Here is a 21,978-nt window from a genome sequence, read left to right on the forward strand (position 1 = left end):
AAACTGTTTCAGTAAGACACACTGCCAGTAATCTCCCCCAGAATGTTTTCCCCTTGTGCTTCAAGCACATTTATTCCATTATTCTTGCCACTTTCAGAAGCAGTGTTAGAATTCCTCTTTTACGCATGACCTTACACAATGTGATAAAAATTTGGGAAATGCTGCTGCTGAGTGCCTTCAATTGGAAAGTCAGGCTCATAAAACCACTACAATGTGTCCTCATCCACCTTATTCATCAGATCTAGCTCTGTGCAACTCTGGCTCTACTCCAAAGTCAAACGACCATGGAAGGTTTTGTACTCATTAAAGACCTCAAGGAGTCACCACAGCACAGCAAAAGGCACTCATGAAAGAACACTTCCAGAACTGCTTCGGAAAGTGGCAAGAACAATGGGATAGGTGTGTTGAAAATATCTTGGGTGGGATTAATGGCAATGTGTCTTGAAATCAGATTTCTTAAATTTAAACATTCATCATAGTTTCTACCACATCTCATGTGCTACATCATGTATAATGTAAGAACTTTTACCATAGTGTAATTGTATTTCTTCCCCTTGGGCTATATATTCTTATTGCCATATATTTTACTGCTATATGTCATATAAGCTCCTCATTACATGATTTCTATTTTTGGTTAAAATCAATTATCTCTTAATGATTTTATAATAATTTTCTTAAAAAGCTTTTACATTTACCCAGACTTAATATCTCCAGGAGCCTTCGATCCTTTACATAGACCCATATTTTTATCTGGAAACATTTTTCTGCTTCTCAAAAGTTTACCTTTAACATTTCTTTCTTTTTTTTCCAGTACCAGGAATCGAACTCACGACCTGGCACTTGCCAGGAAGGCGCTGTGCCACTGAGCTAAATCCCCAGCCCCTAACATTTCTAATAGTGTAGTTTGGTTCAAGATGAACCCTTTCAGATCCTAGAGTCTGGAGCAGTTTTTATTTCACCTTCATTTTTGAAATATATTTTCTATGGGAATAAAATTTTTTTTATATTTTTCTTCTTGGTACTTTAAAGATGTTGTTTTACTGCCTGTTGCTTGCATTCTCTCTCACAAAAAGAATCCCTTGACATTCTTAACCTATTCTTCCCTTTGTGCATAGTGTAGTTTTTTTCTCTCTGGATGCTTTTGTGATTTTTCTTTTTATCACTGTTTTGAGGAACTTGATAATTATGTATTTTCCTATAATTTCTACAGTGTTCTTTGTGTTTTAAGGGTTTGATGTTTGGAGGTTTTTTTTCTTTCTTCTTTCTTTGTTCGTTCTTTCTTTCTTTCTTTCTTTCTTTCTTTCTTTCTTTCTTCCTCTCTTTTTCTTTCTTTTCTTACGGTGCTGAGGATCAAGCCCAGGGACAATGAACCACTGAACTACATCTGCAGCTCTTTTTGTTTTTGTTTTCAGACAGTCTCACTAAATTTTGTACACTGGCATCAAATTTAGAATCCTCCTGCCTCAGCCTTCTCAGTAGCTGAGATTACAGACATGTACCACTGTGCCAAGCCATGAAGATCCTTAAAACAGTGTATTTTTCTTCATAAAATTTGGAAAATTTTTGACCATTATTTTTCTGAAAATTTTCCCTATACACAAGCTTTCAATGATCCTCACTATATTTTGTGCTGTGTGAAATTGCCTGACAGCTGTCTTCAGTTTTCTTCACTTCTATGTGATTTATTCAAGTAGTTTTCTTTGCTGTTTTCTTCTACAATGCCTAATCTGTCACTAATCTCATCAATTTATATATATATATGTATGCACGAATACGTATATAATCTGTCTTTAGCTTCTGAATATTTAGACTACGATTATAACAACTGTTCTGAGCTTCTTATTTGCCAAATTCTGAGCTAGTTTCAATTGACTAATTGTTCTCCTCATTGTGGGTTTCATTTTCCTGGTTCTTTGCATACCTATTTCTGATTAATGCCTAACTTTGTGAATTTTAACTTGTGCGGTGTTTTTATTCTAGTAATATTTTGAGTTTTGCTGCTGGTATACAGTTAATTACTGAAAAACAAACTGATCATTACTTTTCTGATTTGTTAAGTGGAATTCAGACAGTATTTAAGGTTAATAAATCCCCACTATTGAAGCAAGACCTTTCTGACTTCTTCACGGTGTCTTATGAATGATTAGTTTTCCCAGCTTTCTGGTAGAAACATCTGTTATATGCAGCCCTTTCTGGGCTCCTGCACTTTTCTCTCTAGTTATTTCATGTGGTTCTTTTTTTAAAACTTAGTTTTCACATCCATATGCTGCTCTGTGCTCTGCAGAACTTTGGAGGCTGTTTCTCTGTCTCTGTGTCTGTCTCTCCGTCTGTCTCTATGTCTCTATCTCTGTCTCTCTGTCTCTCTGTCTCTCTGTCGCTCTCTCCCTTCCTTCCTCCCTCTCCTTCCTCCTCAGCTCTGGCAGTTTTGACATTGTGTTCTCAAGAATCACAGTGATACTGGTTCTTCACCTCAGCTTTATCTCCTCAACTTAGGAATCTGTGTGTTTCAACTTGGGATTCCCTGTTGTGGCTACTACTGGGAAACTCAGAAGCTACTTTAACAAACATAGAGTAATCTTATTTTTTTCTAGTCTCTTGGGTTTTAATACTGTTAGAAGCTTGAAATCCAGTATGTTGAAAAACACTTCATATTTTGTCTATTTTTAAAAACTGCTTTAGGCAGAAGAGTAATCCCAGTCCTTCATTCCATCTTGTCTAAAAAAGGCCAAATAATTACAAGGGTAATAGGAAAATACAGTGAATGTTTAGATTTTAGAACATGTATTACAGTAAAAGAAACATTACCAAGAATGATGGGATAAGTCTGTTTGAAGCCAGGGAGAGTATTTTGATGGGGATTAAGGGCAATGTGTCTTTTACTGTAAAAAATTTTTATATTTAAACATTCAATGAACTTTTATCACACCTGCTGTATATTTTAAGATCCCAGTAGAATCAACTCATCAAAGTATGAAACACATATGTGATAATAAAAAGGATGATTCAGTTGAACAACTACAATATTAATTTTTATAGAAACTATCTTCACTATGATGATTAGAATTTGTGCCTGTTCCACTCAAGGGTAACATTCATACGCTATTTTACTTTGAGGAATCCCATAACTGAGATTCTCCTGGTTTTGACATTCATCATTGATATTAAAGTGGTGAATTGTAAATTCCACTCTTCCTCATATTTTCAATAGTAGTCATATCTCACAGGTGCTCTGTAAACAATTTATCCAGATAGAAGTGGATCTCATAGATTTAAGTTCTCAAGCCCATCACACTCAGGCACAAATATTCATCATAAGAGTAATAAAACTACGTTGATCTATCTAGAAAGTGAAGAAACTATAAAAACAAAACTTACCTTTTTTGTAAGTACTTGGGGATATACCATCATTTATATATCTTTTTATTGTTTATGGACATTTGGATTCTTCCTAGGTTTGAGCTATTAAAAATGTTATAATGCACATTCCTGTACCTGTTTCCTGAGACACACATGTACAGGGATCATGCTTAGGAATGTAATTCCTGGATCACATGCTACAGGTATCTTTAGATAATGCCAAAAATGCTTGCACAATTTTATAACCATCAGTGAACAGGATCACTTCTGCTTCTTATCCGTGCTTACGCTTCGTGTGTTTCCACTTCCAAATTTTTTACAGAGCCAGAGCAATGAAAACATTTATATTCATTCTATCTTCCATTTATTTTCTTAATACCCCTACTATATTCACACCTTTTGAGTGCTATGGATCCAAAATGGATGAATTCAGTATGACCACTACCTACCTTAGAAGAGGCAACCAACTGAGAGATGCAGCTTTAGTATGAAATAAAATAAAGTTCAGTTTTGTGTTAAAGTGTTGGAATGAAAGCAGTATGTAATATTCATAGTCATGCTGTACATAGCAATATGGAAGATGATTACCGACAGCACTCAGGTGGGTGATGACAACTCTTAAATTAGCCCCAGGTTTAAGGTTCATGACTGCGTAATATAAGTATATCTGAAGTTTTCATGTGTGCCAACACGTGTGTGTATGTGCACGTGTGTGGTGTGCGTGTGTGTGTGTGTGTCTGTATGTGTGTGGAAGTAGAGACAGAAAGACGTTTTTAAGGGTAAATAGGGAAGCCTAAAGTCTATGTCCAACATGTTGAAAGTTCCCTTCAGAAGATCTGCTCTAGAATGTATGGTAGGGATCAGATAACTATTTTAGCCAAAGAACAGGCAGTAAATAGTTTAGCCTTTGTGGGGCATAACGTCTCTAACTCAGTTACTCCACTCCACCCTTGTAGCATAAAAGCAACCACAGGCAATATGTAAACAAATGGATGTCTCTGTGTTTCAGTAACACTTGAGTTATCAAAACGGTCTGGAGGCCTGATTTTGTCCATAGCTTGTAGACCTCTGGTCTAAGGCGTGAGAACTTATCAAAGAAGCAAAAGATCAAGGAGAGTCTATTAGTTTAAGTTAGTGCCACTTTTTACACTTGAATATAAATGAAGACTTCAAAAGCAGGTTATGACTGAGCAGACAGAAAGGAGAAAGCAGGAAAAAGATGCCTGCAGGCAAAGGATAAGGATAATCTCAGCTATATCTGCAATTGATCCAGAGCCAGTGAAATTTCCTATTTCCAAAGTCATCGATTAACTATATGCAATGGCAATACACAGGAAGGAGAGCCCAGTGTGCCTTCACCTTAACTACTGAAAGACAACGGTAGCTCCACAGGTCAAAAATATTTGCTAAAGTTGTATTCCTGAAAAGATAAGAATGCAGAGCTTTCATTTTACACTTACCAGCTAAGAATTTCTTAGTTCTTTCCCACTAGAAAATAGACACTAGTACGCCAGACTGTTAAATAGAAATGTTGCTCAAAGATAGTACTAGAAAAGCACATCATTTTCAGTTTATAAAAATGGGCCAGACCTATTGTACCATGAGTATTTTGGTGGAGAGAGTACCATCTTCTCTCATCTATAATATTCCCAGTGAATAATTAGCAAATTAGAAAAAATTATTTCACAAAACTTTAAGAGTTAAATTAATTAAAAGCATTATTCCTAATAATGTTATGAGGTACAATATAATTATTACCCTATTTTACAGATAAAGAAACTGAGGTATAGAGAAATTAAGTACTTTGTCCAAGGGTAAAAAGCTGGTAAGTTCAGGAGCTGCAATTCAAACCAAGACAATTTCTGCCAGAGCTGCAATCATTAAACAGGACACTATTCTTCCAGTTATCCTGAGGAGACTGTATCAGTTGTTACCTTTTGTCTCTCTCCTGTTCAAATAGTTTGTATTGAGAACTGGACGATACAGGGTATTTTAGATTAGAGAAACTTGATCTCTATAATAGAGATTCGATGCTTGACAGGAACTCAAAAGGGAACTACATTCTGTGTTTGTTATTTATCCAAAGAAAAGATATTTTCTTCTCTGTGTGAAACAACTTGCAGGCTTTCCCAAACTGTGTTCCAAACTTTCTCCTCAGCCTCTGGCAAAAGATCATTCCCTCGTCAGCGCTTGTTAATTATCTTGTCTCTCCTGTTCGTGTGGTACAGATGACCTTGGGAGGCAGTAATTTGCTATTGTATTTGTCTTTTTCTCTGGACTGAGAGGGCTTCACAGAAAGGCTTATCACATTCACTGTCATATTTCTGGAAGTGTCACAAGATCTTTCCATGGATGTCACTAAAGCGTACAATGAGTGGTGAGTTCATGCATGAATCATGGTTGCCTTTGTCAGTGGTTCAGAGATTGTTACTTGCTCCCCTTAAAAGACAGAAAATATCCACCAATTCTAAAACAAAACAAAATCTTTTCAAAAGATGCTTTCTTAATCAAACACATCTGTTTCATTTACTGCAAATGTGCATTAGCATTATTGGAGAGGTTGCTGTCCAACAAATAGAAAGCTCTGTGTCAGAAGACACCAAGCTAATGGAGCTAGCTGTCCCTGCGCTGCAGCTCTTGTTGCTTTGTCTTTGCAGAGGTGCTTCCACAGGGACACAGCCACTGCCCATTTACCCTGTCTCAAGTTTTAGTAATATTGTTATGGAATCTGTTACAAGAAATTTCTGGAAACACTTTATGGAATCGTGAAATAATTTCTCATAGTTCTGCTTAAACATCCTCAGTGCTAGGCTTAGTGAGACCACTGCTTTTTTCACTTTGTGTTTTATTTTGCTTTTGTTTTGTTTTGTTTTGTTTTGTGTGAGTCAATGAGAACATCACCACTGTTGTCCTTCAAAATAAAATGTTGAAAGAAATTGAATGTTCAAAGCTTTCATCTTGCTGGATTAAATTGTAATAAGTTTAAATTTTAAAAAGCGGTGTTTCAACTTAACACATGGGATGGGCTTCTCAAAACACTACAGTAGATGGGGAAATTGCAAAGTAATTATTTATTCTTTTGCTTTGTCTTTCATGACATGAAATTCTTTTCTGAATTATTCTATTTAGAATGTTTAGAGTTGCTTTTTTGTGATGGTCTACATAGTTCTTTTTTGTTTGTTTTTGTTACAATGCAGGATTATTGCTTTTCAAAGGGTGGTATCACAAGAGGCATGTTGTAAAAATCCGGAGATGCTGCCAGTAATTAGGCAGCTGGGTGGCCTAGAGATTGTCTCCATTACACTGCTGCTTCTTTGCCAGTTCTCTCTTCTCTCTTCTGGGAAAAAGAAAAAAAAAAAAAGAAAAGAAAAAGCTCTGTTTTTCTTTACATAGGTCTTATAAGCAAAATGAATAAACTTTATTTATTTATTTTTACTTGCCAAAGTCTTCTGATACAACATCAGCTTTCACCTTTATGGTTTATGGTCCTCGCTTTGATTTACAATTGATGGTGAGAAACATGTTTAATGAATGATCAGGGCTATAATACTTAATGTGTCAAGGAGGTTCTACTCAAGTCTACAGGCTTCCCACAAGCACATATGCTGTCCATATGGATTAATACTGTGCCCATTTTAAAAACTAAAACCATTCTCAAGTGGACAACCCTCTGATAACCAGGAGAACACAAGACTAGGGAGTATGATGCATAAGAATCAGCCTGAGGGAGCCTGAACAGATCTTTTTTTCATCTTTCTTAATCTCTGACATATTCTTTCACCCAAAAATGTAGTTATGGGGCACGACTATAAATGTGTGTGTGTGCATGTGTGTGCGTGCATGTGTGTGTGTGTACATATTCGTTTTGAATTCTCATAGTGGCTATCTAAGGGAAATTATAGTTTGTATTACATAAGAAGGCATTGAATAGGTGTTCCATAATGATTTGCTGAACTGAGCTATGGACTTTTGGGTTTCTTTTTCAGAATTTTTTGAAGCTGGCTGGTGAGCTGAATGATGTTTCCTCAAAAGGAAGGTAAGCATTTTATGCTGCAGAACCTGTGACTATTACCCTATATGACAAAACAGTGAATATTACCTTACACAGTAACAGATGTTATTAAATGAGGGCCTTGAGAGAAAGAACTTACCCTGGGTTGCTTTAAAGGCTCTTAAATGAAACCACACGTATGCTTACAAGAGAGGCAGGAGTTTGAGATAAACATGCGGCAGAGTAAATGTGACCACAGAGGCAAAGATGGAGTGGTATAGCCACAAACTAAGAAGTTCTGGGAATGCCAGCAGCCACTGGAAACTACAAAGGCAAGAACCCAGTTCTCCCTCAGCTATGAAGAAGTGGTAGACCCGCCAGTACCTTGATTTCAGCCATTTGGACTCCAGAACTGTGAAAGAATGCATTTCTGTCGTGTTAAACTACCCAGATTGCGGTAATTTATTACAGTAGCCACAGGACACTAACACACTGGCTAACGTCGTGGACCAGAAAGGCAAAGGCCTGGCATATGGCAGCTGAGATGCCCAGACCTGTGGAAAAGACAACAAAAGCTCCAGAAGGAAGGCAGAGGTGGAAGGAAAGCATTTTATTCCCAGATATTGTGCCACACATGGAAAGTGCAGCAAACTTTGATCCCAACAAGCATTGATCTTTCAGGCGGCCCTAAATAGGGAGGAAGCAACTGCAGCAGTAATTCAGATGGAGAGGAAAAAAAACCCTGAAATCAGTTAAGTATTAGTATTAGTTGTGATTAGTTAATTATAAGTATTAATAGGAAGAAACACCAAGAATATGTGACTCACCAAGTTTTGAACTACCACTGACCTGAGAGGTCAGCTTCATTCATTTCATTTTACAAATGTGAAACTGAATTTCAATGCGACGAAATAAATTGTTCAAGATCACATACATTGTAAACAAAATATGAAAATAGAGTTCAAATGCAAGTTTGTTTGTCTCCTGTGCCAGGATTTTCACAACTATGCTGTATATCTCATTTGCTTTACTACCCCAAATAAAATACAGGACTGTATTAATAGGCAGCCACATTCACAGGGACTGGACCCTGGGAAGACTTTATCCAGCCTGGATCAACTTCCAGACCAACGAAGGACAGAGTATCAAACAGTGGAAGAGGAATAAATGTGTTTTTTGAGGTAAACTGCATTCAAACTCAAACTTGGCCACTGGTTAGCTATCTAATCTTCATCCACTTCCTCACCTTTATAATGTGAGCAATGTCTATCCCCTAGAGTCAACCTATAAGAAAATCAATGTAAATAAGACATCAGGTTCAATACCTTGTAAGCAGAATGGATACTTATCATGATAGGGTTTGAAATAAATCAGAAAAAGCAATAACAGGTATTGTTATTAGCTGGGATAAATTACAGTAAACATAACCTCGTGCTGTGTTTTTTTGAAATAATCATTGAGTTAATTAAAACTAGAAAATAAAAGGTGATTTGCATTGGTGAAATGGTCACTTGATTAAAAATCCAATTTCCTAAAATATTTAGGTTTCTCGTCTACACAATTAACTTCAACAGATTCAGGAAACATTTGGGGTTTATCCAAAAATGTCTTGCTATTTATTTATAGCAAATATGGATAAACATCCCAAAGTGCTCACCTGTCTTCTGACATACAATATACATTACAGTCATCGGATGTAATTATAATTGCTCTCTCTTGATAAACTTTTGGGTGCAAGATTTGAAATGAAGTTCGCAGGAGACATCAGTTTTTCTGGCAAAGCTTTATATTCACAAGTGTACAGTGCTCACGTTGCAATGGCATTATCTGGTAATTTTAAAAAAATATATAAAGTATTTTATATTCTTTAACTTTATTTCAGCTAAAAGTTCCAAAGAGTTGACTAAAATATGGGTTTGGGGATTTATTTGTTTGTTTGTTTATTTTTTTGAGACAGGGTCTCACTATGCAGTTCAGGCTGGCATGGACGCATTATGTAGCCCAGGCTGGGCTCAAACTTCTGGTGATCCTCCTGCATCACCTTCCCAAATGCTGGGGTTACAGGTGTGGGCCACCACACCCAGCTAGGTTTTGAGATTGAAGGAAAAAAGAGTTTAGCAATTTTTCTCTTGTTTCTTGAAAAGAGTTTTCAGGAGTGATAATGGAACATGTGTGTATACTTGGTCAAAATGAATAGAACTTTCAAGTAGAATGATTTATTGAAACATTAAGAAGTAGGGGCTGGGGATTTAGCTTAGCGGCAAAGTGCCTGCCTGGCAAACACAAGGTCGTGAGTTCGGTTCCCGGTACTGGAAAAAAAAAAAAAAAAAAAAAAAAAAAAAAGAAACATTAAAAAATAATGACTTTATAAAATCAATCATTTGGCTAACTGCACTGCATTCTCATATAGTCTCATAAATCTTAGGTAATTAACATTTTTTTAAATGGCACTGCTTCATTTTGTTTTTTGTTGTTTTGTTTTGTTTTCTTTTGTTTTGAGACAGGGTCTTAATATGTAATTCAGGCTAGCCTTGAACTCACTATGTAACCTCAAACTTATGGTGATGCCCCTGCTTCACCCTCCTAAGTACTGGGATTACAGGCATATAACACCACATGTGGCTAAATGACACTTTTTGGAAGTTTATGAGCTTCCTAAGTGAAGATGACACCTTCACCTACCCACAGTAAAATATGCCCTTTGTGTAATTTTTGCCTTAGTGTTGACAGGGTTTGCTCATAAAGGTAAATTGTCTCTCATGCTACTTTTACAACAGTAGCACACTTTTACAAATGGCTGAGTTGGTTTCCAAGGCCATTGGAGGATGGAGCTAAATTAAAGCCTAGCTATAACTACTTATGTGAAATCAAGTCCATGACCCTAATATCATTAACAGTGCTTCTCAAACCATAGATAAAGTTATAATGAACTCCTTTCTCTGGGAGGGCATGTCAGAACTGTCTTATTTAAGGCCTCTAGAAATCCTTTCAAAAGAGCAACACCTGAATATATATATGATCCAGACACTACAATATTTTACTTCTTTATTTCACTCACTGGTTGACCAGGCTAATGAAGAAGGGTGACGATCTCATTTCTATATTTAGATAATGATATTGGAATAATAAGTATCAGATTTTTAGGAGCATGAATGATTCAACTTTGTAGTGCTTTCTTGGGATGAGGTAGTCAGAAGAGAAAGTATAATAAAAAGGGACCTGATAGAAAATAAGGTATTATTTGTTTACTAAATGATGTAACTGTGAATAACTTAAGTGATTATAAGCTTTACTTCATCACACATATGTGGTAAAAATCATTGATATCTCATGTAAAGAGTTTTAAAATGACTAATAAAACAAAGCACACCTTGTATCCAATAAGTCTTATCCAAAGATAAACTATTGCTTGCTTGAACTTATATGACAGTAATACCAGCATCAAAAGCATAAAAATATTCCATTTGTTCTAAAGACATTAGATAATCAAATGTAGCTAAAGCTTTTTCAAATGCACCATTTTTCACTCTTTGTACCAGAAGTGAATTCTTTTTTCAAGTGCTAATTGGTAGTTCTGCAAAGATTCCATAGGGCCCCCACGCTAATTGCATCAGCTGCAGAATTCTCAGTCGGGCTCCACTTCCAACCTGTAGAGTCAGGAAGTCTGACAACAAAATGTATGCTCAAAGTTCTCAATAAAGAGGAGTCACTTTGTAGTGTGTTATAAACATGTGGAGATAGCTGAAAGTTATTTCACTCATTAGAGATGGTCTAATTTGGCTGATCTACACTATGCTGAAATTATAGAGGTGCTTTCCTTAATTTTTGGAATAAGTGTTGTATTTACGACCCGCATGCTGAACATTTGAAACAGTTTGAACCAATACATGTGGCACTGTGATGTGTTTACAGTTGAGTTGATTAAATTGCCCCACTCTACATTCTCATGTGGTTTTTTGCCACATAAATTATTCTAATCAGTGTAAAATTTGCTTACTCTGAAAGAATTATGTGTTTGACAGTTAATTGTTGGCTCTGAGCATTTGATCAGAAAAATAATTTCAAACTGAGGGAGGTGGTTATAAAGTTGAGAAGCTGGTGTGGTATAAAACTACAAGGTAGATAGAAAAGAAAGGGTCATAGTCATTAAATGTTTTACTCTGTGGTTCTACTAGTTACTAACTGTGACCTACAGAAAGTTAATTTCTTCATGGCTCAGATGTCTCATCTGTCAAATAAGGCTGATATTTACATTATACAGAGGGAAATTGCCAATCTTTTTGGTTAAAAGTAGTCAAATATCAGCAATTTCCTATGGCTCATTCTAACAATGATATCCATACCATAGCAAGGATTAAATAACTTAACATGTAAAAGCATTCAGAGCAATGACTGGAAAATGCTCAATAAATGTTAGTTTGTGCACAGTTAATGTTAGTAATGTTTTAAGGGGCCGGGGATTTAGCTCAGCAGCGAAAGCGCCTGCCTGGCAAGCGCAAGGTCATGAGTTCGGTTCCCGGTACTGAAGAAAAACCAAAAAAAAAACAAAAACAAAAAACAAAACAAAAGTAATGTTTTAAATTATAATTACCACTATTTTAAAGACTAAGTTTATGTGAAGACAGACAATAGAGTAATTGTGGTAACTTGCATTTCAACATATTTCTTCTATGCTCTTTTTACTGGAGGGACCAGATGAGAAATTATTAAGCAGTAATTCATTGAATAGTTTTGTTTTTTTTTTTTTTTTTTTGGTTTTTCTCCGGTACCAGGAACTGAACTCATGACCCTGCACTTGCCAGGCAGGCAGTTTTGCCGCTGAGCTAAATCCCCAGCCCCATAATAGTTATTTTAATTGGTAACTTGATGTCTTGCAGGCCGCCTAGGTGTGTCTAGGTGGGTCTGGGTGGGTCTAGGAAGTATGACCGTGAAGTCTATATTGATCCCTAAGGCTATTTCCCTTCTCTGCCTTCTTGCCATCATGAAATAAGCAGCTTTACTCCACCAAGCCCTTCCACCATGATGCTCCTGTCATAAAGTCAGCCCACGTAGACTGAATCCTCTGAAACCATAAGCCAAATTACACCTCTCCCTTTGAGTTTGAAGTGTTGGACATTGTGTTTCAGCAATGGAAATGGTAACCCTTATACACTGGTTGAAGTAGGAACATCTGGTAAATCAGGATTCCCGATTTAAAAAGGAGAGTCCAGAAGTAAAGCCAAGTCCAAGAAGGTGGTTAATGCAGATGGCAAGGGGTGAGTTTTAAAGCCATTATTCTAGTCCATAGGCTGATCTATAAAGCTAAGGTTGAAAGAGTTAAGAAACACACCTATTAATGGCTAGAAATCCAGTTAGTCACGGATCATAAGAAGGAGAGTGAGTCAAAGAAGACTTGAAATCCACCTACACAGGGCTGGCCTTCAAATGCAAATGTCTGCTGATAAATCTCCTCTATGCCTAGAGGGTTTTAAGACACCACACGGCACCCTAAGTCATAAATGTTTGGTCACTTGAGGAATTTCCTCTGGCTTTTTATCCTCCAGCTCATATGAGCTGCCTGGGATAATCAGTATCCTTAATGCTGTAATTACTCTGTGCTGTAATTTACTCCATGGAGATGAGACCACTCTCCTTGTTATAGATCTTATAAGATGTCATCTCTCTGGAGAAAGACAGATGGGACCAGGATATGAATTTGATGAATTTCCTTGCTGTTCAACTGAAAGACCACAGCAACATCTAGGAAGATTGCCACGTGCTTCACTATATCCTCCAAGTCTAGTTCCTCCAAAAATCACTTACCCAATACATATCAAATAAAATAAAATAAAATTACTTACTGCAATTATATATTCTCCAACTTCATCATGCATTCACTAAAAAAAGACATGTTAAATATGGTTTGTCTTGAGTTAATACACTTCAATTGCAGTAAAATATTAATACCTACTAGTACCAAATACAAATATGGAATAGAGGACTTTGATACTATACCTAACACACTGAATGTTAGTATTATACATATCTTGTATATGTTTATTCATACAGAGGAGACAAACACTCTATTTAATGCCATGCAATATCGGCAGTGTCAGCTAACCAATAATACATATTTTAGAATTCAAATTGCAGTACAAGGCTTTCACTTCTCCACTACAGACTGGTCCACACTAGCGCATGTTTTGGATTCTGTGTCTGTGTCACAAAGGAGACTATTTATATGTCTGTTCTACTCAATCCCACTTCAATTCGTGTTGCTCGATAGCAACTATTTGAATGCCTCTGGTTTAGAATGGTACAAGGAGTAAAAGTTTGAGGCCCAAAGCTGGCTCTGCCAATTAGTATCTTCATGACTAGGGAAAACAGTTGAATACTCTGCTTCTAGGTTTCTTCATCTGTAAATAAAAGGTGCATGGGCAAAATATGACTGGGGATAGGGTGTTGTGCGAAATATATGGGAACAAAAGCAACTGCCACAGTTCTACAGGACAATTGCGTGCTGAGCAACCTTTAATTCTCCTCTTCTTCATTCCTGGGTCACAAATCTCATCTGTAGAAATTGATTTGAACAAAAATTTGTCAGTGTAATCAGAAGTACCATTCTCACAACGGTTTTGGTGAGAATAATAATAAAAACTACCATTTGTATACTCCTATGCAATTTTATTGATAGTAACATTTGACCCTCATAAAATACCATTGCCTTCATCTTATCAATGAAAAAATGTTGAGGCTCAGAAAGCCTATGGTGACCTGCCTAAGAAGCCAGAGTACTGAGTAGCACAACATGGAATCAAATCAAGTCTTCTGACTCAAAGCACGCTTGTATTGGGAGCTAGTCTTCTATGTGAGATTTGTCCTGAGAAAATGCTCAAAATTTCATAACTAGGGAAAATGTGATCTTAGGGTCAAAAATTCAGTATTAAATATTATTTCATTACAATAATGTAGAAATTGAGAACTACTTGGAAGACAACAAGGAGCTCTAGGGTTGACTCCTGACTTCTTAGTTCTATTGATTCTGCACTTAGCACATATGTTGTTAGGTATCTTCTGTTGCAAGCCACACTCACCTAGTGCAAAATTTATCATTAGAAAATGATAGTTTTACTTGGATAATTCACCTTTCAGCCACACAGATGAAGAAAGGCCTTTCTTCTTCAGTGAAGAAAGGCTTTGGGAGAATCCAGTCAACTTTCCAACTATTAAATTCCTTCTTGTGTACAGACAGAAGGATAGAGCCTGATAGGTAGCATAAATATTGAAGGATCAACTCAATTGGACATTTAAGATATGAGATGCATTTTGAGCACGTTATTGTTAAGTTTTAAACAGTGAAGAAATAGATGAACACAAACAAGTTTGTATACAAACTTGAAATCACTAATATTCACTTTGTTTGTTTATCTGCTAAAATGGTTTCATCTCTGTTGGCCTTTAATTTTTTAATGTAATAATATTTTAATGATGATATTGAAAAAAAGTGAAACATAAAGGACAGGAGATGCTTCTCTGTTTTTTCAGATATCAAGATTAGCTGAGAAGTAATGGACCCAACAAAGACTGGAGGAAAAAAAGAAACATCATTTGTAAATGGTAGAGTTGGTTATTTTTCCTGAAAGTTCTTAAGGATAAACGGATAATAATATCAATGAGACAACTATCTTCCAGCTGTCACCATAGGATAGAATATTATACATTGGCCTTTGAAAGGCAAAGTATACACATAAATTGTGAGATATCCATCTCTGTTTAATTTATTAAGGTCAAAATCCTTTTATGTTTCCAAGCATCGTTATTCACTGGTGCTTGTTTATATGTAGAAGATACAGTCTTTGAAGAAGTCATTACGCCTTTGGGTAACTATAAAGATTTTTCCCTGGACGCCTTCATCTTCTACGTATCGTGTCAAACTACACCAACTGCTACACCTACTGGCAGTGGTGAAATTGCATGGGTAGCCTCTTGTCTTTCTTGTCAGGCCTACATCAATGCTTTAAAGAAATAAACTAGGTTAAAAAAGGTCTGGCAATGCTCTTGTTTGTTTGAACAGAAAAGTAATCTACATATCACTGTCATCCAGTACCTCTGAAGATGTCAGGAGACAGGTCATTTCTCTGTACTGAAGTGCTTTTTCTTTTATTACCAGCCCTATAACAAGATTATTGAAATGATTCAACAATAGTCATGCCACTTCTATAGAAACTTGTTGAAAGTAAATAATAAAAGCATTTTATCTGAATGGCTGTCATTTTCCTGTTGAGGGATACATCTGTTACCTAAGTACATTTGTATGCGAGCCTGCCTTATGTGAACTCCTCTAATTTGGTTATCCTGATAGGTGCCATTGTAGCTTCAGTCTAACAATATTAGCAGAGAGGAAGAGGTCAGTCATTTTCAAACTGCAATTTGCAGTCACTCCAGTCAAAAGGATTGCAACATGATTGAAACCTAGTAAGAATGCATTTTAAAGAAACTACCTGAAAGGATCTCACCATAATTTGGTACTTGAGTTCATGTTAAGCAAAACTAAATTAGCAAAAAGAAACAAAGTCACTGAATTTAGAGTAAAAAGTTAGTAAAAAAAAGAGTATAGCCTATTCTTATGTGGTGAATAACATATCTGTAATTGATTTTCTGCACTGTATGAAGGTGAGATCACTTTTAAATGATTCAAGTAATATTTGTTTTTACTTTCTTTAAGTATTTCCCATTATTTATATTCCTTAACAAGAGGGACTCAATGATTGCTAATTATTTCACACTTTTCTATTTTATTACCACTAGCAAACCAGGAATTTAGCAGAGATTTAATAATATTTTCATTTTCCTGACATTTCAAGTAAGGAGTATTATCTGGAACAGTTCCTTAGATGGGTTAACTAACTTTCTAGAGAAAGAATGTGCTTAGTGAGAAGCAGATCTCCATGTTCTATGAATGTTTGTTGAGCACATTCCAAGTCCCAGGTATTTTACTAGGAAGTGGCCAAAGAATCCTGTCCTCCGGGCCGTATGGGGTGTCTGGAAAGAGAGACATAGAACAGTTATGTTGAAGTGTGCTAATTGTGAAAAATGAGACTGCTGATATTCTCTGAGATTTGGTGGCTAATGGTTCAGAAACCCAGGGAAACTTCATGGTGGAAGAAAAGTTCATATGGCTAACAAGGGAAAGATGGAAATTAGTTTAATGAAAAGTCAGAGAATGTACTAGTTAACACTATTTCCCCAAATGTGCTTTCCAGACAGTGTGGAAAATTCAAGGAGCAAACAGCAGTCATATCTACTAAGAATACAAGGTAAGATATTATCAGAGGTGATATATTGGAGATTTATCCAGTTAAAGATTAGGTGTCAACCCCATCAACTAGTTGTAAGTAGAGGAAATGCATGATAAATGTGAGCATTATAAAATCATTCTGAATGGAGTTCTTAAAAACCTTTTAAAAATTCATTTGAGTGAGGGAAAGTAAAATGAAAGAAAATAAAGGATGGCTAGAAGAGGACAAGGGGTGGATCTCTTGCAATAGTGGTCCAGGGAAACATGGGAAAAGGATGAGAAGGAGGGGAAGGAGAAATAAGTAGAATAAAGATATGCCATGAACAGGAACCTAATAACCTCAATGAATGTAAACCTTATATTCCTTAACATGAGCTCAGGTTAATAAAATCAACATGAATAAAGTTTTAAGAACACTTTATGAAAGAGCATGACTAGGAAAATGTGAGCAATTTAGAGGTTCTTCTGGAAACTAATGGTGATCTGAGCTAAGGATTTGCTATGAGGACGACCTAGGGCATGGAATGGGCAAGATTTGGTAAATAAATAAAATAAACGATAAAGGAGAAAGAATAAATATCATGGTTTTTTGGAGGGTAAAACAGTGGCTGTGGTGCACTTCACTGAGAAAGAGCAAGAAACATTAGAGGAAAATTTAGAATGGCTCTTTAGTTCTATATAAATATGTATTCCATATAAAACATATAAAGAGGCAGGACTTCATTTTCAGACATTCAGAGTCCATAAATTTTAGCTATAGAATTTTTTTTTAAAAATATGGTATTATTTTTATGCCTCCCTAAGAAAGAAAATTTGAAACACTGAACAATTAAGTGGCCTCAGAACAGCATAGTGAATCAAAGAGTTGGTTGTAGCACAAGTTAATAACGTTTTTTAAATGACCCTCAAACTTTCAAACTGAAAATGCCTTGTGGACTTAACTTGTATCTATAAAATATACCTTCTTCCCATAGAACTAAATACCTCCTCACTGCTTATAGTACCCACAGAGAAAATAAAAATAATGAACACATTGTCCCTCATTTAAACATTATTGTAATTAATTTATTAATTAGTCCACTTCCATACATATTTTGAACATGCATGATTGGCTAAGTCTTTGGCTTAAAAATGCAAACTATGCAATCCCTGCTTTTGAGAAGCTCATTATCTTGAAAATACATAGAATCTTCATCTATATTCAGTGACATATCAACTTCTATAAACAGCAAGAAAAGCAGAGGAAGAGGTTCCCAGGTTATCTTTGGAGAAGGGCTCCCAAGACGGGATGTTAGGAAGTTTTTTAAAAATTTTTTTTGTTTATTTAAGGTTTTGGTATACTTTAGGTATATAAAATGACCATATTCATTATAAAGAATTTGTACTTTTACAGGTTATATCTTGATTCCTTTTTTTTCTCATTCCCCTCCCCTCTTTTCAAACGCCCTTTGCCTCCCCCATTCACAAAGCTCAGTTCTCATTTTATCCTGCTTTTCTCAGTTTTTCTTTTCCTTTCTTCCTTTCCCCCTCTGCCTGCCCTAGTCCCCCTTTCCCTTTCAATAGCGTCTTTCTATTTCACAATATCTACTGTACATTAAGGTTCTTATTTACACTTTGTTTCTCACACCAGAGAGATAATGTGATATTTACACACGTGTTCAATTTATTTTATTTATGTTGATGGTCTCAAGGTCCACACATTTAGCTACAAATGTCTCAATTTTATCTTTCTTAATGGCTGAGTAATACTTCATTATATAAAAAAGACACATTTTTTTAATCCATTCATTTGTTGATGGGCATTTGGATTGCTTCCAAGATTTAGCTGTTACAAACTGTGCCACTATAAACATGGGTGCACATATATTGCTGTGGCATGATATTTTTAATTCTTCTGGGAAGACACCCAGAACGGGTATAACTGGGTCAAATGGGACATCTAATCCTAGTTTTTTGAGGAATTGCCACACTGATTTCAAAGTGGTTGCACCAATCTACACTCCCATCAACAGTGGAGAAGAATTCTTTTTTCCCCACAGCTCTGCCACTATTTGTTGTTGACTTCTTGGTGATAGCCATACTTTCTAGAGTGAGATGGAATCTCAGCATTGTTCTAATTTGTATTTCTCTAATGACCAGTGATGCTGACCATTTTTTCATATATTTATTTACCATGTGTACTTTTTCTTCTGAGAAGTGTGTATTCAGCTCAAATGTTCATTTTTTGGATTGGATCTTAGAGGTTTGAATCAGGCTCTAAGGAATAACCAGGAGAAGACTGAGGAAGGAGAACTGAGAGATAAAAAACACATGCAAAGGGGTGGAGATATGAAATCACCTGCACATCAGAGGAAATACAAACAGTTGGAGAACCAAGAAAGTAGGTAGAGAGCCTGAAGGATATTTTTATTTTTAACCAGGAAAAATAAATGGCCTTTGTCCTGATGGCCACAGGGAGCCCTTGAAGTTACTAGACTTGTCTAGCTTTTCTAAGGTTAGAGATCTAAACAACACAGCAGTTTTTAACCTTGAAACTGTTTAGAAGTGGAAAGACAAATTCAAAGATCATGTCAGGTGGTGGGCAAAAAGGTACAAAGGTGGACATAAATTTGAAACATGTGCAGGTGTTTAAATGAGCTTGGTTTGGTGGCTGAACACAGAGGGGATGGAAAGGAAGATGCTTCAATAAGAGGTAATTTCTGTGCACCAGTGGAAGCTTCCATCCACAGTCACCAGTGCTTTTTATTTGTCATACCACTTCTTTTAACTCTTACAACCTAATACGTTCCAAAGCTTATTGACTCACTATATTTCTTGTGTCCCTCTTTTTTTTTTGGCAAGTGTTAGTGCTTCTTGGCAAGCTTACTATGACAATATTTTATTGGTCATCCTTTTTGTGTCTTTTTGAGACAGGGCCTCACTATGCAGTTCAGGTTGGCCTTGAGCTCACTTTGTAGCCCAGCTTGGTCTCGAACTTGCAACGATCCTCCTGCTTTAGCTTCCCTCAGGCATGCACCACCATGCCCTGCTTCTTATTGACCATCTTGTATGTTCCTTTATTTCATGTATTACTACTGTACTTCCTTTAATTTTTTCCTTCTTTTTGTGTTTTTATCAGTGCATATTAATTCTATACAATATTGCATCATATAAAATTAATACAGTATTGTACAAAATATTGTACAATGTTAATATATTACAATATATTGTACAGTATGATATTGTAAACATTGCACAATATTAATATTGTGTAATATTATATAAATTAATTGGTATTTTCATACATGCATATAACACATTTTGATCATATGCACCGCACCTCTTACCCCTTTAAATCTTATCCTCTCTCTCTCTTGACCTTTTAAAATGAAATACACTTTTAGTATGTAATTTACCCTAGTAAATTTTGAAGAAAGAAAATACAATATTTTTTGCTAACTTTTCTAAAATTTTGAAATTAGAAAAATGTACCCCCAAATTTGCTATTTAAGCACATTGAAATGAATTTATAATTGTTTTTAATATTCCTGGATGTACTATGGTAAATAAAATGATTGCATTTTTCTCATAGTTTCAATTATAGTAAAATTGTACTACTAAAAAACGTTTTGAAGGTGTTTATCACTACTGCTGTGGATGGAAACAGCAGACCCATTGCCATTATTAAAATTAACATTCAAGTACTTTTAATTGCTTTTTAAAGTATTTCATTTAAAGTAGTAGATACATACAGACTGGAGGGGCTGGGGATTTAGCTCAGCGGCACAGCGCCTGCCGAGCAAGCACAAGGTAGTGAATTTGATTCCCGGTACCGGAAGAAAAACAAACAAACAACAAAAAAAAAAAACATACAAACTAGAAAAAATCTGAACCAACCACATGAACAAGTTGTGCTAAATCATGGACTACTGACTTCTTTACTTTCCAATTTCACCCTTTAAGTGTGTTTCACCCTTGTGTGTGTGAGTGCATGACATTTATTCATTCTTATAAATGAAACATTTTCTACAATGTAAAGTTGAGTAAAGTATAATATTCACCTCTACAAATAAATCAAAATATTAGAAAAATTAAATTGCTATTGGAAGTATCTAAATATACACACATGACATTAAAATTATGATTAACAGATGAGATATTTCATAATTCATGTGTAAAACAATGTTGCCTACAACTACTGTCAAATTTTATTTTCCATGAAAAGGTTTTAAAAGCACATGGAAATAGACACACTTTCCTACCCTGACTTGTGCTGTGCATAAGCATCCATCAGCCGTCCACTCTCAGTGAAGAAAGAAGCTGAGTTGACAATACTTAATGGCAAATGTGAAGGGTAACTCTTAATGGAAAGAGAACATCTGACCAGGAGTCTTTTATCCATTTCATCCCAGTGGTGCAGTTGTTACTTTGACATTGACATTCACATAAGTTATAACCTGAAAATAATTTCCATAAAAACAGCTAGCTGGCTTTGTTAAGTAAAACAGCTCCCTTTACCTTCATGGTTTAATAAAGCACAACTAAACAGGAGTCAAAGTGAAAGAAAAGGCTGATTTCCAACTATATTCTCCCAAATCTCTATATTTTATGTAAGGAGGAGTTGATCATGCCATTTTCTAGCCAGGCTCAGTGGTGCTGTAGCATTTTATTTGCTTTACATTTGAAAATTTTTATTTGCTTAACATTTTATAAGATGTGATGGGTTCACATAAAGGCACAGGTGACTAGGTTCAATTTAGGAGTTCTGGTTTTCACCTTTTCTGCTAAACGAAAGTGTGCTAAAGCTCTTGGGAAAATCTGAGGTCTGAATTTTGAGAATAAGAGGCAGTAAAGTAACAAACACACACTGAGCACTAAGGTTTGGTGGAGTAGTTTCCTAGGCAGAAAGTGAGTGTCAATGGAAACCATAGAGATGCAAACTTTGCACTTATGGGGCTTACCCAGTTTTTCACTCGGATGAATAAATAAATCATGGGAGTGCATGTGCCATGCTGTCCATCAAGAAAGCAACTGTAAATATGTAAGTAATTAAATTAGAAGAGGCTTTATTATTTATCATATTCCTTTGTTAATCTACTTTATGCCATGAGACTTATCAAACAATCTATATTCATTTAAGTATTCAAACATTAATGTTCTTCATATATACGTACCCTGAGAGATAGCATTAATAAACTAGGAAAGAGAACTAGTCTAGGCTAAAACTTATTGTCTGATTTGGAGAAAATATACAAGATGTATAATTTATTTTAGCCTCATCAACTTATAAGACAGATGTTATTCCTATTTGATTAATGAAAAATCTGAAATTTGGTGAAATTGTCATCCTCAAATATTATCTGGATAAATTTGA

This window comes from Chinchilla lanigera, unplaced genomic scaffold (genome assembly GCF_000276665.1).
Source record: "Chinchilla lanigera isolate Chin_1 unplaced genomic scaffold, ChiLan1.0 scaffold00016, whole genome shotgun sequence".
Taxonomy (NCBI): domain Eukaryota; kingdom Metazoa; phylum Chordata; class Mammalia; order Rodentia; family Chinchillidae; genus Chinchilla; species Chinchilla lanigera.